The 17,496-nt window shown below is 37.2% G+C and overlaps 1 protein-coding gene across 3 annotated transcripts in view; it reads right to left on the bottom strand.

Annotated features, from left to right (window-relative positions):
• The window catches only part of LOC110840517 (uncharacterized), a 102,752-nt gene extending 85,801 nt beyond the window's left edge, over positions 1-16,951 (bottom strand). The window contains exon 1 of one of the 3 annotated variants that reach the window (XM_087352176.1): positions 16,701-16,951. The gene's annotated coding sequence lies outside the window, so the exon portion shown is untranslated. The remainder of the gene's footprint in view (positions 1-16,700) is intronic. The other 2 variants (XM_087352178.1, XM_087352179.1) reach the window with 2 other exon arrangements.
• Between the last annotated feature and the right edge of the window lie 545 nt (positions 16,952-17,496).

The raw sequence follows: 17,496 nt of genomic DNA, 5'->3' as shown, positions 1-17,496 counted from the left end.
CGCAATAACGAATAGATTTGTGGTAGGAAATCCTGGTTCTCGGGCCCGCCATGTGGATGGATGGAGGCTAGTCGAAGGTTTGACATGCTTGTATTGAACGTGTCAGCCAGCGACCGGCTACCGTCAGAGTTGGAGGGCCAACAGTCAGGATTTTCCGCCCAGAATTGTTCACATAATGATGGCAATAACACTCTATATTCAGCAACATAAAAATATTAAACTCAAAATTAGAAATCTTTTGTAAGTTAAAACCCAAATGTTAATATTTTTCACTCGCTTTTATTCAAATGCACAGTTTCGTACGCAATATAAGATAATCAACAGTCTTGCAACTGTCATTTCGAAAACACCCTTAACACCATTTGGGAGGCCTTGGCGTAGATTGGAAGATAATAATAAAATTGGTCGGAATAGAGTGTCATGATGTCGAGTATATTCGTTTGCTGAAGACATGAACCTGGGGCGGGCTCTCATAAACATGGTACTGACTTCTTTGCTGTTGAGCCGATGAGTCTCATGCCCTGATGACGGAGGCAGCAAGTACCTCGGAATAGTCGGTAAATTTCTACCAGACTTCACGGTGCAACAGCCCAGAAGACGGACATCTTCACACTCAGTGCCGTGAGAACCGGAAATCTGACATGGTACTGATTTTTCAAGTTTCATAAAATGCAGAAAATATCCTAACAAGTTGCACTTTTCAAGGAGGTCACTATTTTTACCGTCATTCTGTTAGTTAACTTCATAGGTTTCCTACAGTTATATGTAAAATAAGGAACGTTATTGATAGACGTTTAGTGACATATTTCAAATTTATATCCCGGTATATTTCTGTAGCACCTGCGGAAAACCACAACATCGCCCATGGTTTGGATACCAAGCTGAACAAGGAAGGTCTTGGGTGTAGAGTTTGTGTGTCCTGCTATAAGGTAATCAATAATAGTATTGACGATTAATAAATCAACTTCCTTATGACTTCACATGGATTGTTATGTTTGATAGTATTATTCAGATGAAGACAGCAAGGTAACAGCCAGTCTTGTTAATACAGGCATGAGAGATATCCGAAATTAATTACGGGTTTAAAAATCTATAAAATAATTATGATACGTAATGTAATAGACACCCCATACTTTGAAGCAGTTAGAAATTTAGCGAGTCAGTTTCATTAAAGAAACTCGAATAAGGCTACTACCTAATGTAATTATAATAGGAACTCTAAGTTATGAGCAATAATTACATTTTCATGTAATAGAGTACTCCACTCCAAGGTCAGTAAATTGGTGTTAGGAGTAATAATAAATTTAAGAAAGGCGTGATCTGTAAATGAAAAAGTACAGAATCTGAGGTTCAAATATTTACGCTTGGCTTAGAGATGTCGTTTTCAGCTTCGTGAAGAAATTTTTTCTTTAAGAAAATCCCTTCAAGTACAAGAAAATTTCAGGCATAAATTTTGTAAAAAAAAATTGATAGCTTTTAAAAAAACGAAAAGGTAACGGGGAAGATGTTCGGAAATTTCAACCCAGTTCCAGATAAATACCAAATGTTTCATGATTTCTACCCAGACAATAATTGTTTAAATAATTACTTCATATTCATAAAGGAATATACTCACTTTGTGAATACATTGATGTCTGCTACTAAAGCAGGCGAAAAAATACATATATTTGCATAATTAACTAATAATCGCTTTGTTCAGTGGTTATTATAAATTTAAGTGGTGACTAAAATTCTTCCTAAACATGGTGTTAATAAAGTTTTGTATGTGAAGATGACTGTCTTCTGGATTGTTGCGCCGTGTAGTCTGGTAGAAGTTTACCGTCGTTTCAGAGGTCCTTGCTGCCTCAATCATCAGGGCGATCGCGCAACCCAGAAGACAGTCAAGCTCACCGCCGTGAAAACCCCAAATCCTATAATTTGTTTATGTGCTATGGCCTAAGTTTTGTAGGTTTATTAAATTGTGCGTATGTTCCCCTGAAATGTTAAATTGTCTCAGAGGCCTAATGTTTTTCTTTAACAATTGTAAATTTTGTATTTGATACCTAAAAGTCATTTTAGTTAAGAGATTATGAAATCTCAACAATAAAGGATATCTGGACACATAAATTAGTTTTTTATTATCAACTGATTATTAGCTACGTATTTTCGTGATTTCTTTTCGAGAATTCTACACGAGGACAAATCTGGATTTTATGGAGTATGAGGAAGCACCTCCCACTTAATTAACTAAGAAGAACGCTTTTCGCCCGAGCAGATTGTGGACGAGCAATATCGTCGAGTATAATGAAAGATTTGGACAGCTGCCTGCGCCCACACTCAACTTCTTTACAAGGAACTGTGTTTATAATTTTGTCGATAGAATTGAACAAATTTATTTATATGTTGTCTAGGAAGACAACACTCAGGTCTTACTACCTTCAAAAACAGAAGATATTTCTTTTATTAATATTGTACAAGTTATTTCAATAAATTATTCTTAATATTATCTACTTCCCATTCACGAATGGATCCCTTCAACAAAAAGTAGTTCTTTCTTCTGGTAACACTGCGCACCAAGTTACAACTTATTACATTCCAAAATGCCTATTCCCCCTTAACAAGCGTAAAACTGTAACTGCTACCAAAATAAGTGTTTATTCTTAGATCTAAATAACTTTAAAATTGTTAACACTTTCACCCCCAATGTCTCCAGCTGGTAACATCAATTTTAGCAATACCTTTAGCATAAAATTAAACAATAGTACCTGAATTAGAATATAATTAATGTAAAATATAGAGCAAATACAAAGTTTAATTTGTTTAGCAATTAAATCATGCCTTTAGTGATAAAGATTATGAGTTATTTCAGTGACTACGCATTGCAATTCACGGACGAAAAGAGTTACTCGTCGGCATTGCAGATCTAATAAATGGTATAAAATGACTGGGTAATAAAATGAGAAAACGACTTTATAATCGCGTTTTATGTGAAGTAGTTAGCATAAGTAGTAAGTATGCGCACGATTGACTTTATGTTTACATAGTCAGGTTGCATGGAACTAAAGTTGACCCTCCAAGCTTCCAGTAATTACACGTTCCACCACTCACTCAACCAACAAACCGTAAATGGATTAGGGTCATATAATTACAGTTTGTATCACATATTATCATCGCCATGGTTACAAATATCTGTTGCACAAAGTTGTGTAGAAAATGACTCTTCATTAATTTCAATATAAATCTGAACTCTTTTAGGCGCATCTGAGTAAATCGTACCTTAACTGCATAACCCAAAAAATATGCCATCATGACAACAGAAGCAGTTCTGGACACCCAAAATCTATGATAGGCTACAAAATAAGCAATTTAATAATTTGTGTACCTCAAAAACATAATATAAATAATAAACTCTAGGAACGTAGCACGTATTCGGCAAATGAGAAATTCCTTAGACGTTTTAGTCGGAAATCGTAAATGGACGAGAGGAGTTGGATACCCAGCAGTAGAATGATAATAATATTAAAATAAATATTAAATAAATTAAATATAAATTATAAATAATTATTACAAAAGTATAAAAAACGAGCCAAAACTAATTACGTAAATCTCACTTTACTCTTTAAAGCAAAATTTTATCCAGTATTTTCCCTTGTTTCATACAGTCTAAAAATAACTCTTTCACCTACTAATTACAAGTAATTACAACACAGCCAACGAGTGCTGTATTCAGATAAACTCGTCCACTGACGAATAAATTCTTCATTCATACATTACATCATCTGTTGCGTATATTACGTGGTAGCAATAATTAGTACAACATAAGAGTGAGGTTAAAAAATTACAAAGTAAAAAGTGCAACTTTCCGTCCCTTAAACAGCACGTCATGTGGATACAGGGGAAGTGAAGGTAATGCTTGAAGGACTTACTTCCAAAGGAAGAAATTTTGTTCTTCGCATATGTTCAAACTCTCTTTCGAAACACATTCTAAGAAACATCGAGACGAAAGAATGAAGAATATTATTACGTTTACGCATTTTACATAAGCTTATGCAATATTACAACGCTGTTCTCATTATACTAAAAGGTTTAAATACACAAGGTCTTTCTGTAATTCCATGTATGTATAATGCATGATAAGTAGCAAATAACAACTCCAGTACGTACAAACAGTCTCTTAGCGCTGAAATCAGTGGTATTGTGTCTTAGCAGTAATTCTGAATAAATAGAACATCAAGCATCATTTTACCATTCCGGAAGACTGAAGCATGAGCTTAAAACCGCTGCAGAGTGATGAGGTGTCCTACTCAATACAGATGAACAGCATTGTTTCACAGCCCTCGATTAATAATGCTTGCACAGTCAAGATGTAATTACGGTAATTATAATTAAACCAATCAAATTAGGAAGGAAACCTATAGTATATTCCGTATAAGTAAACATTTATCTGATGCACTTCCTATTTAGGGTCTGAAACAAAGAGATGCTTTATCTCCATTGCTTTTCAACATTGGTTTAGAATGCGCCATGAGAAAGGGGTTGAAACTGAAGAAGAACCATCAGCTTCTGGCCAGTGCCGATGGTGTTAATTTACTGGATGAAAGCACAAATGCAACAGATGTTGGTAAGGAATTTTATCTTTAATTAACACAGTGAAAGCCAAGTATAGGCCTGTGTTTATTGTTCATATGTAGTCACAAGAGTTAGCCACGGTGATCTAGCGGTTAGAACGCTGGCCTTGTAATCCTGGGGTCTCGGGTTCGATTCCCGGCGGCGCCCGAATTTATAACTTGTGTTGGGCAAGGCCGTGGTCTAGGCAACACGGAGTTTTCCTCCGTGGCATCCCAACAATTACTCCATTCACACACAGAAGAAGGCAATGGCAAACCACTTCTGGATCATCTGCCAAGAACGTATATGAACAGGTCCCAGTCCGAGAAAAGGATGGAAGGATCCTGTTCATATGGACCTGTCGTCAGACAGAACACTAAATAAAATAAATAAAAGTCACAAGACTGCAGGACAAATAGTTATATAAAGGTAGCTAATAAATGCTTGGAAAATGTGGCAAATTTCATATTTTTATGAACGACTTCAACAAATCCAAATTATATTACAAAGAAATTAAAATCAAGACTATGTTCCGGGAATGCTTAATCCCTTGTAGTTTGAAATATTTTATCTTCTCGTCTGTTACCCCAAAAAAAAATACTAAAATACATTAAACCACGATTTATCTGTTTTATGAGCACGAAACTTGGTCCGTCATGTTACAGGAAGGTACAGTTTAAGATTATTTGAGACCAGGATGCTTAGGAGGATGTGCAGAAACTTGAGGGATCAAGTCACAGCAGCCTGGAAGAAACTTCAAAATGAAAAGCTCGATAATTTTTACTTTTCACCAGATAATAGGATTATCAAACAAATGAGAATGATATTGGCAAGGAATGTAGCACACATGGGAGGGGTGCGTCCAAAATTACGGTTGGATAGCCTGAAGGGAAGAGACCATTTTGAAAACCTAGGGGTAGATGGAATCAAAGGTTGGAGATTGCGGATTGGGCTCATATGGCTCAGGATAGGGATCAGTGGCGGGGTCTTATAAACACGGTAATTAATCTTTGGGTTCAATACAACGAAAATAATTTATTGAGTAGCTGAGCGTAATATTCGCTTCTCAAGAATTATTCTGCTCCATGAACTGAAAATATACTGTTCACGTCAACAGAAATTTTTTTAGACCTACGAGTTAAAATTTCACCACACGTGCGAGCCACGTGTCACTGGGCGATGAGAGAAGGGAAAAAACAAATAAAGAAATAAAGAAAGGGAAATACAGAGTGCCCATATATTAGCGGTCGACCTGAATGGCGTTAAATTGTTTATTTATAAAACATACGCAAAACTTACGTACAAGTAAACTGTCACATGACATTCAAGTTCATAACATTTAGCCACGGAAGTTCATACATGCTTTTTTGGTATGTGTTATTAATAAATAATTACACTATTTCAAGTCGTCCGCTAATTTATAGACACCCGGAATACGCAATTTCTTCTTGTATCAACACCGTCATTTCTCTTTTCCTTCTTAACACGACCCAATCAACACAAACACTGAAAAGGAACACGGACAGGCAAGTGACATGCCTAGTTCACAATCAAATGACAGAGCTTTAAGCTTAGCTCATATGAACTCAATGGGTTTACATTCACAGCTGTGAGGGGCGAGTCGAAGCACATGGCACAAAGAGAGAAGCGTAAAAGGAATATTACTAATAACATGCTCTATATTTAACACGTAATCTATTATCATGCTGTGGGTACGGAATTTTAAGATTCCTTTAAATTTACGATACACCAAGTAAAAAGCCAATCAGGCAGCAACATACGCTTTCGACTTAAATTCTGCTAGAGAAACAAGAATTTTTCGTGTTTTCTCTAAGAAACTGGCAGAGCTGTTAGATGTAAGCTTATTACTAAAAGAACACCCACAACCTAATTTCTGCTGAGCATCAAGAACTGTGCCGAATGTAATTCCATAGAGGACTGACACTCTTAACATTTAAAACATCTCCCAATATAATCCGAACATTGTGAAATAAATAAGTTTATTTTGGTAAGATTTACTTTGAACAGTTGGTGAAAAATGAATATTAACATCCACGATATATTTTGTCTAATTTATAATATTAGTTTCTGATAATTCATTAAAGGCTCTTGATCTACGTACATAATTTATGTATTGACTGTTTATTTAACGATTATATAGCCACAAATGAAATAAAGTACAATCGTGGATAATGAATTAGAAAGTATATGGAAGAAAGCGGTCGTGACCTAATTTACGGTAATACCGAACTCAGGACGGCCTTAATACAAAGCAGGAATACTAACCACTCGACCACGACGTCCGACCACCCACGTAAGAACCGTAAGTAGTATGATTAAGAATCTATGTGAATGCATAACCTTTGTAAATTTAATTTAATTTTAATGTTTAAATTTGTGTGGTTTCCGAATATATTACTGACCGTCAAAATTGTCACTACAATAAATCCTTCGTGAACTCAGAACGAGGGAATCGATAGTTAAAAAATTAGTTTCTCAGAAACGTCCTTCCACGCGTGCTAGTTTTTTGTTTTGTTTTTCAAAGCACCGATCTGTTATGGTAATTTCAAAAAAGTATAAAAAAAACATTTACTGATTCTATCGTAACTAGTTTTACTTTTGAAAGGAAGGGATGCTGATAGAATTCAAACAAGCTACAAAAGTATGAAAGTTGTATAAAACAAATAAATACAGCAGTTCGACGAAAATTACAGAAATTGGTTTAAAATAACACTGACAAATGCGCGTCACTTTCGAAACTATAACACAATAACATAGGACACAATGGTGCGGCGTAGTTGATTCGCCCTGATGACGGAGGCAGTATGACCTCCGAAACGTTGGTAAACATCGACCAGACTACACAGCGCAACAACCCAGAAGACAGAAATCTTCATAGGGTAGATAACTTAGAAAGAATCGCCCTGATGACGGAGGCAGTATGACCTCTGAAACTTTGGTAAACATCGACCAGACTACACAGTGCAACAACCCAGGAGACAGAAATCTTTATACTCTGATGACGGAGGCAGTATGACCTCTGAAACGTTGGTAAACATCGACCAGACTACACAGCGCAATAACCCAGAAGACAGAAATCTTCATAGCGTAGATAACTTAGAAAGAATCGCCCTGATGACGGTGGCAGTATGACCTCCGAAACGTTGGTAAACATCGACCAGACTACACAGCGCAATAACCCAGAAGACAGAAATCTTCATAGCGTAGATAACTTAGAAAGAATCGCCCTGATGACGGTGGCAGTATGACCTCCGAAACGTTGGTAAACATCGACCAGACTACACAGCGCAACAACCCAGAAGACAGAAATCTTCATAGCGTAGATAACTTAGAAAGAATCGCCCTGATGACGGAGGCAGTATGACCTCCGAAACGTTGGTAAACATCGACCAGACTACACAGCGCAAAAACCCAGAAGACAGAAATCTTCACAGCGTAGATAACTTAGAAAGAGTCGCCCTGATGACGGAGGCAGTATGACCTCTGAAACGTTGGTAAACATCGACCAGACTACACAGCGCAACAACCCAGAAGACAGAAATCTTCATATTTATAGTTCAAAATCACACAGCGTAGTGAAACGTCTGCACATTAATTTTATTCACTACTCACGTCCTCGTTTGGTTACCATGGAGACAGCAAGGTAAGATAGGTTTAGCCAAGAGCTATATAGTTCTCATCTACAGCCTTAGCAGGCCGAACGTGAGCCAGATTCCAAGACAGTACTAAAATAAAATATCCATGCAACATACGGGTTCTCTCGTTGCCGGTAGCCCGTGTCTTCAATTATCAGTCAGAGATTAACACCTCATACATCTCCTCGCAATGCTACCCACAGAGACAAACTCTGCATCAACGCGACTGGAGGTTACCGGTTTGAAATTAGGTCGGGGAATCTCATAGTCGAACGCTACTTATTTTTGTAAAGTCCAAATATACCTCTGAAACATCTATCAATATCTACGATACTACACAACGCTAAATCTCCCTAGGATACCACTAGACCGTATTAAAACTCACATCACTCAGATCAGTATTCAGTCTTCAACTGCAATGTGCGCATTTAATTCATGAGCCGAATCTCGAGATAAATGCATTTAACATAATTATCCTTATTTTTATTAGTCGCCCTATTGATTGAAGCTCTATAAATACCACTCCTTCTCATCAATGCCACAGTCACTTCCATTACGCTTACCCGGTAGCTAACACGCAGCTTACATCATAAAACAAAGCCACCTCTCCCGCATTGTCGAAACATGCAGAGGCTTCGACTACTGTACGCAGACAATAAATTTATAAATAATGAAATCAGCAACATGACAATAGTAGACACTAGAAAAGAAAGTTTTATGCGTTCCTCAAGCTTGACAAAGGAATGTTGTCGGAATGGAGTTTTATATTGATTCGTTTTTCTTGTCATGTAAATTACTGAAATATTATATCTGACCATTTTTTTCATTTGCTTGAATTTGTGACAGAAAATATTACATTTATGTTACACTACGAAAACCAGTGGAACGAAACCTTGTCAAATTTCAGGCATTTCTTAATATTTTCAAAGCGAAGATAGCTTGTTAAATTGATCAACTGTGCTTCGCCGTTAGTGACTTAACAATCCAAGAACCCAGTTTAAGGAAAATATTTAATTTGTGTCTTCAATGAATGTACATAATGATAATAGTAGGCGCAGAGCATACTATATTATTTGTGATCTTCATTAAAAAATAAAATCTTGTAGTCCTGGTTCAGGGAGATCTCATCACCATGATAAAGAAGGCAGCAAGCTTCTCTGAAACGTCAGTAAATATTTACCACACAACACGGTGTATTGGTATTAAGATTATAATAGCAAACAAATTGCCTATCCCAGACTACAGTCGTCTTCATCCGCCACTATCTCCAGACACATCTTAAATATATTTCAAAGTTCAGTACATTTATAACTACATAATATTCATCTCTACTAACTTCGCTTGGAATATTACTGCTTTTTGTGTCAGCGTACACTAAACGAAATCACGGGAAGTGTCTAAGCATAACTAATACTTCCTGCTGTCTACACTAACTGACAATCACCACGTGAATAGGTGTCAGGTTGCCTCGAAAATTCATGCCCACGCATACATTACCATGCAGTTTCTCAAACCATTAGAACCACAGACTGTTATAATGCAAGTATAACATGAATTTATGCTACATGAGGTTTCCATAAAAGAATGCCGATATTTTAAACATGAATATTTACTGAATGGGGTAAGACAGCACAAAAACAAATTCTGTCTTAAAATAACCTTAAGAATGTTATATTTTGGGGTGATTATATTATCGTAAAGATAAACATCTAACAGCATCGCTCTATTTCATTTTAATGCGTACACGTTTTTGTTCATTAATTATAAGTACACATTCGATACTGATATTTGTAAATCATACTATTTTATTGCTCTGACTTGTAAATATTCTCATTCTTCTATGGAAACAATGCACTACGCAATATAAACATTTGTTAACCGGTAAGAAGAGTGAAACTAATTCATATTACGTAAAGTCAAAATCGCCTTTTTAACTTCAAGTTGCCGTATTCCTCAGATAGTAAAATATTAAAGGGTATAATGGATAGTGCATTTTGGAGATACAGACTTAATGTGCACTCAATAATTTAATAAATACCCATTTTTGTTTAAACCAAAAGTGTAAAAATCAGTCACTTGTACTTCATACTTCAACATCGTAAGGAACTTGTTGCAATCTGTTTCTTACAAGCTTTCAATTTTAACGAGAATCTTGAAGGTTCTGATCGAAGTAATGATGCAATATTATGAAATTCGTTTCATATAAACGTCCATTTCATAGACTAAATTGAAACCTGCAGTGTCTAGATAAACATGTGCTCTAACGATATAGCATGTAGGGGGTGGCTCTCTTAAAGTAAATGTAAATTGTGCCCCCATTAACCTTTCTTATTTCAACAAGAGAAGCAAAACTTAATATTGCTGGCTGAATACACATTTACAATAGAGTGTCATCATAAAGCAACTTTGGCACGTGTTTAATTAAATTGGTTGAGTGCAAATACTGTCGTAAGTCCAACAGTGAATGTCGGGACAACAAAGACGTAGAAATATAAATGAAGTCGCTGTGCTTTCTGCTTCCATTATGAAGACGATAATAATCGTCCTGATGATGAATGGATATCGGCTATTCTGACTGAGGTCTTTGTAGATTCCCTGAATCCTTAACACTTTCCAATTCATCAACCATCCTAACATTCGACGCTATGTACTTTGAGCTGCCGACAACGTGGTTAAATAAGTCACAAATAATAAAATAAAGATATATCGAAAAACCTGGGAGAGAAACCTGCTACATTTCCTCTACCAAGAAACCTATTTCAAGTTAATCGGGAATAAATATGGTTCTCCGTGGTGCGGACACAGCGTCTAGCCGTCTGGACTTATGACGCACAAAAGCTGATGATAATTTTATTATTAACTATAGTTTTTTAACATTAAAGAAATTTAAAAAAAAACTTAGTTTTTTTTAAAATCAAGCTGTTGAAAGAAAATACATCAGGATTTTTTCTACGGCTGTAACAACAGTTGTCATCAATTGCTTATCTGGCTTCTTATAACACGCGGTAATCGGACAGAAGCTACGAGCAGCGTACCTGATACCTGCACGCCTTCCCTTTATCCAATGTACAGTGCATGTGCACCGAGAGAACAGACATCACCAGAATTTGCGCTGAGCGCGGAGTCTCGAACAAACACCATCAACTAAAAGGATTAAAACAAAGTGGTGTGTTACGGCATTACATTTTCAAAATGGGCTATATCTGCTAGGCTGTTGCATGTCTCTGCACTTCCTATTAAAGCAACCTGAAACAACCGACGCACACAGCAGCTGGTCCTTCCAGTCTGAAGGTGAGGTTACATCAGTTCGGGATCGCCTTGGATTGGCTGGAATTCGAACTTCGTGCGAGTACGAATGTTCGGTGACAACTAGAATTTGATCAAGAAACCACATTCCGTGGAGATAAATCAGTAAACGAAATGTTTAGTGCAAAAATGGGATTACAGGAAGGTGTTTTCGTCGTTTAGAGTTAATGAAGCTTACAATCTACAATTCATACGCAGAGACAAGTACGAGGTGCGATCGGAAAGTTTCAAGACTGCGCCTATAAAAACCCGTACACTTATCTCAGGTATTAAATTCATCCATCACCCTCGAAGTAGTTCCCCTGGGAGTGAACACAACGATCCCAGCGCCCCTGCCAAGCCTGGAAGCATCCCTGGAAATCTTTCTTTGTCAGCCAGTCAAGCACCATCTGCGATTCTGCCTGAATCTCTTCTATCGTCTCAAATCTCCTTCCCTTTAGCTGAATTTTCATCTTTGGGAAGAGGAAGAAGTCACGCGGAGCTAAATCCGGCGAATAAGGAGGGTGCGGGATGACGGCCATGGTGTTTGAGGCCAAAAACTGCCGAACTTTGAGGGCGGTGTGCGCTGGCGCGTTGTCATGATGCGTCGCATGTGGAATTCTTCCTATAGAATCAGCTGACAGGTCCCATAGCCTATCCCAACAAAGTCGCACAAGTCGTTGATGGTACGACGTCGATCTTCGTGAATGGCCTGCCGAATCTTCGTAACATTTTCGGGCGTTGTGCTCGAAGATGGTCGTCCAGAACGCTCGTCATCATCGACAGAGGTTCGGCCATTTTTAAAACGTGAATGCCACACAAAAGTTTGTGCACGACCCATTGCGGACTCCCCAAATGCTTGCTTTAGCATTTCATAGGTTTCCGTAGCCGTTTTGGCGAGTCTTTGGCAAAATTTGATGAACACGCCATTCCGAAATCGCAGGAGGGTCGGTGTAATGCACTACCAAAACGCCCGTAACTAAGAAACAAATGCTAATTCGATGATGCCGGCTGGCACACTGATTCACTATGAATGTAGGCCGCACCCCCTAGCGGCAGAAGCTCGTACTACATCCGGTTCGCCATCTATTGACACAGTCTTGAAACTTTCCGATCGCACCTCGTAAGATAATACTAGACATTTGTTTCTTTGTTTAGAGTACTATATTTCAGCTGATTTTTTTTTTCAAATTGAAGAAAATAACATTAAACAGCTATTGCAGCCTGTTACAAATCGTGAATAAGTATTTACATCCGATTGTGTAACTTAATTCAGTCAGAGGACATTCATCAGACAATCAGCATTACTCACGTATTCAAACAAGTCACGCGTTCCTCATTCCACTTCTTAAAAGGGAATGAAATTGACATCATATCACAAAGTATCATTATGCATGTCCCAAAGTTGTTTACTACTGCTCCTTTCCATTCGACATCCTAGACATTCCGTTCCAAACTTGGAATGAACTTCACCGCTTTCAAATACCTCGTTTAATACGTATATATTGAAGAAGTTTGACGTTATCGTGTGTGGCATTACCAATGGAATTTCTAGAGTGATAACTATCAAATAAGTTTCGTTTGTGTAGTCAGCAGGCTGGGAGATATGAAGTTACGAACCTAGGCGTAAAGTGTCAAACATTTCCACCAAATGTGGGACGTTTCCTGCGTAATTATACTTATCATTCCATAATTTACATAAGAAGTATAAATAAACTATAAGACTCTAAGATAATTACAGATAATCTCACCAAAGAAAATTTCATGTAGCTGAAACACTGTCAGTGGTTTCATTATGATTTACTACGTCACATTAACTTAAGATGTAATATGATCACTAAAGCTGAGTATGTAGTGATTTACAAAAAAATGCTTGTCATTTTTCTAGGTACATATTATATGCATATTTTATAGAAGACCTGAGAAAAAAAACAAAAAACCTTCAGATACAGTCACAAGTTTTCCGATCAAGATTCGAACCGAGTGTCCTTCAAAGGAAATCAAGGCACTTAGGCTCGGATACATCTTCGTTGTTTTTCTCAGTAACGCTTCAATCGTAACTTCTGCTGTGTATTTTTACCTACTATTCTAGGAGTCGAACAAGACGACGGATGACTGTTACCTGCGCAGTAGCAAGGACTGTCACGTGGTTACAGTTAAACCAATCAGCGTCAGATTGACATCTTTTGTGTGTCACAACCAACTTCTCGCGCGGTTTTCATTAAGTTTTGCCGTGTATTTAAAATATGAAGACGAAGGACCTAAGCGTCAGATTTTTCACATTATATTACAGGGAAATAATTTTGAAACAGAAATTTAGTAGGGATAACCGATGTTTTGCATTGCGAAAAAAAAAATCATAATTTTCCTATCCATTTATTTCCTGGAATAGCTTATATCATGGTTTGCAAAATATTAACGCAACATCTGTAAAAACAATAAGGGAAAGTCTACGTTGCATGTTTTACTGTAATATCGGTTTACTTTTACTCCGCCATCAATTTACACTCATGTCTATTTTAGAATAGCAACACACCCAACATACTGTACATACGCCACTTTGGTGGTGTTAAATTAAATTAAACCAGCTCGTCAGTACACACTGGATCGTGTATTACAGCCTCTGAACATTAATCAGTGGTCTACGTTCATACCTCCAGGATAATGATTCATCAGAAAAAAGCTTTACAACAGAACCAATAAAACAAGAATTTACACTAGCTGGTCAGGGATATTACATGTTATGAAACTTAGCAATATTCAAGTCTGTAAAACATAACTTCATTTCATATTACACGTCTTCTAATTCAACAATTATCTGTACTAACTGTTGCGATAGACATGTACCGGATATGCGGTTACCATGGACTAGCTTCACGTTGCGACAGAATGCTTATATTTGCAATAACTGAACACTGAAAGTATGTAAAATTAATAATAATACACTTGAAACATGTTTTTTTTTTTCCAAAACAAAGTTAATCGTTCCACTCTTATTTCTTGAAGGACACAAATTAATTAAATTAATTAGTTTTGGGCTTCTGGATCGTTCGAGACAAATCCTCGGGGCTGAGAATGGAACCTTCTTCCCTTAGTCTTCACAGCAAAAGTTACGATTCCGCACCCTTTAGTATCTTCGCTTTCCATTAACTGACGTCAGGTTCATTTAATTTTTCGTGACCACAGAAGCGTAATAAACTCGACGAGACGCCAGGTCAAGCTCGCTTAATGTTCCAGCCATTGTCTCTCTGAGCACGGAGATTACCCTGCTAACAACTTTTCGTAGGCGAGCATATTTATAACCAAAACCTTGAAATGTCTTTAATTGTGTTAACATTCTTACATTCACATTCTCTGTTCGCTCTTAAGGGTCTTCTATATTCATCAAACCTTTCATAAATAATGTAATTACGGTCTAAAGCACCCGAATTTACATTTAAAACTGCCAGTACGTAAATGTAATGTAGGAAGCTTAACAAACTCCCTTATATATAACACAGCCCACGTTTGTTTATCAAACAGAAAGGCACGCAAATGAACCTTGCTCCCTTTATCACTTAAATGAAACTAATAAAATAAATTATTGTTTTAATGTCATTTTTTGTATTTTCCTCCTAGATTCTTTGCGTGTCAACTGATGTCTTAAACGTGCCTCTTCATTTCGTCATATTATAAACTATTTTGTTTCCTCTATATTAATATTATTGGAGACAATATCACGTTTATTTCCTCATTACGCAGTTTTCGATTTCTCTGTCGGAAACAAATTTGACCCCGTAGGCCCATGTGCTTTCTAGTTTGGATACCTACTTCCATTTCACGTTCATCATAGACAGAAAGAAGGAATACAAAAATTGAGAAAGAATAGAGGAAGAGCCTGGCGGCTATATAACATTTTTGTACGGATCGCGTTCACTGAACAGCTGACATCAGAAATGGATACAGCACAAACTGTGAACTGACTTTGCAGGTTGTCCCAGTATGTACAATTCCAGACAAACTCTGCACAACGGAATTCATGAACCAGTGACTGGGTTCCGAATCGATCCACGCTCCCCAACCGGTAGGATAGATACGCTGTTAACACATGAAGGACTCAGATAGACAGACAGACACAGATGACAGTTACGTATACTCCGAGCAGATTTATTTATAAATTGCAACTACCATTAACAACACTGACTCACATGTTTCCACTAGTACGCCCTACGCAGCCTGTTGCCACACTGAGATATGCTCAGATTTCATTACAGTGTGTATACCGATAAAGTGGAACACAGCTGTCACCTGCCGGCTCTCGGCAGGAAGTGCTATAAAATAGGTAGGTTGATTGCATTGTTCTCATGGGGCGATACTTGACTCGTATCGGGAAAATCTCATGGGGCCGTGGGTCAGGAACAGTCTTTCATCCTTAATTTTCAACATTATTCTTCCGTCTACGTCTATATATTCCAAGTGGTTTCTTCCCTTCGAATTTTCCAACCTAAATTATGTATGCACTTCTCATCTCTCTTATGCGTGCTATATGTACGAACATGTGATCATCCTAATATTATTTGGTGAGTACATAAGTGCCATTTTATGCATTTTTCTCCAGTCACCCACTACTTCCCTCAGATGCTGTGCGTATCAGTGATAATAATATTAATAACAGTTAAGACCAAAGATTATTAAATGCAAGTTTCTGTATGAAGATTCAAAGTAAAAGTTATAAGAGTGACTATGGAAACGTTAACGTTCAGATGATCACTGAAAACAACTTCTTCCTACGCAGACAACAGCCACTCACATACACACCTACGCAAACCCCATTACGTACTGGGAGCCAATGCTGGAATCAGAACACTGCAGTTCTGAGAAAAATAACAGACAGCACAAAGAATAAAATAAGTATGTTCACTGACTCCGTGGAAGACACACTAGGCCAGGTAAAATGACATACGTACATTCTTCCCATAAACTACTATTATGTGTACCAATAACTATAAGAACAGCACCTTCCTAACAACAAAGTAAAATCACATTAAAATAACGAAATTATAAATATAGTTAAAGTTAACTATTTCATAATAAAGTTTGAAAGCTCTAAATTGAGCATTAACAAGTAAACATATCAACTGACAAAGGAAAATACTCTGTTGTATTAGTTCTATATATAGTTCACACACTAACCTGGCGTGTTATTTAAGTTGAGGTTGGCTGCACTTTTCTTCCAAATCATAACCTAAAACCACAAGTAGCACTGGCCGAAAAGATTAGTACTAATTGTGACTTACTTGCAAAGTCTTCGATGGATATTTGTTTCAATACACTGAACACAAATCGTAGGTTGCCAATGTTGATAAAGTGTGACTGTAACACCGCAATACAAAAGCCAGAAAACACATTTTCCCACACATAGCTTGAATCCCGCGTTATCTCACACGCCATCTTTCACTAAACTTGAATACCAACGTGATGAACCAAACGGCGCGATATTTAAAACTATTCCAGGAACACGTTTATCTATAACCACATGAATCGTTTTACCCAGCTATGCCATTTTAGGCTAGTCCCTCTCACAGCAAATAAAACACAGTACGTCCAAGATACCAAACCTATGCAAATTATTTAATACTCATTAAGTTTCTTATAGCTTATATTACTAAAAACAAAAGTGATAAAACCCCAAGAAGCAGAGTCTTCTTCAGACGCTAATAGTCGCTCAGCTGGTCAAGAAATTACCCAACTTTTATCGAACCTAAAGGTCCATCACCGTGTTCACAAGAACCCTATCCTCAGCTAGTTTAATCCAATCGACACTATTTGTTAATATACATTTTAATATTGTTCTTATAATTAGTACTACGACCTACATAAAACACTTTACTCCCCAAGATCATCATAACACGATCTTTATTTACATGTTGGGGGATATTTCTGATAGTAAAAACAAATGAAATTCAGTGATAAAACTGCATCTAAACTA

The sequence above is a fragment of the Zootermopsis nevadensis genome, unplaced genomic scaffold (assembly GCF_977971745.1).
Source record: "Zootermopsis nevadensis isolate Lab colony 2312 unplaced genomic scaffold, Znev_1.0 Znev_ptg000020l, whole genome shotgun sequence".
Classification (NCBI taxonomy): domain Eukaryota; kingdom Metazoa; phylum Arthropoda; class Insecta; order Blattodea; family Termopsidae; genus Zootermopsis; species Zootermopsis nevadensis.
The sequence above is the reverse complement of the archived record's forward strand: the minus strand, read 5'-3'. Positions and strand labels throughout refer to the sequence as shown.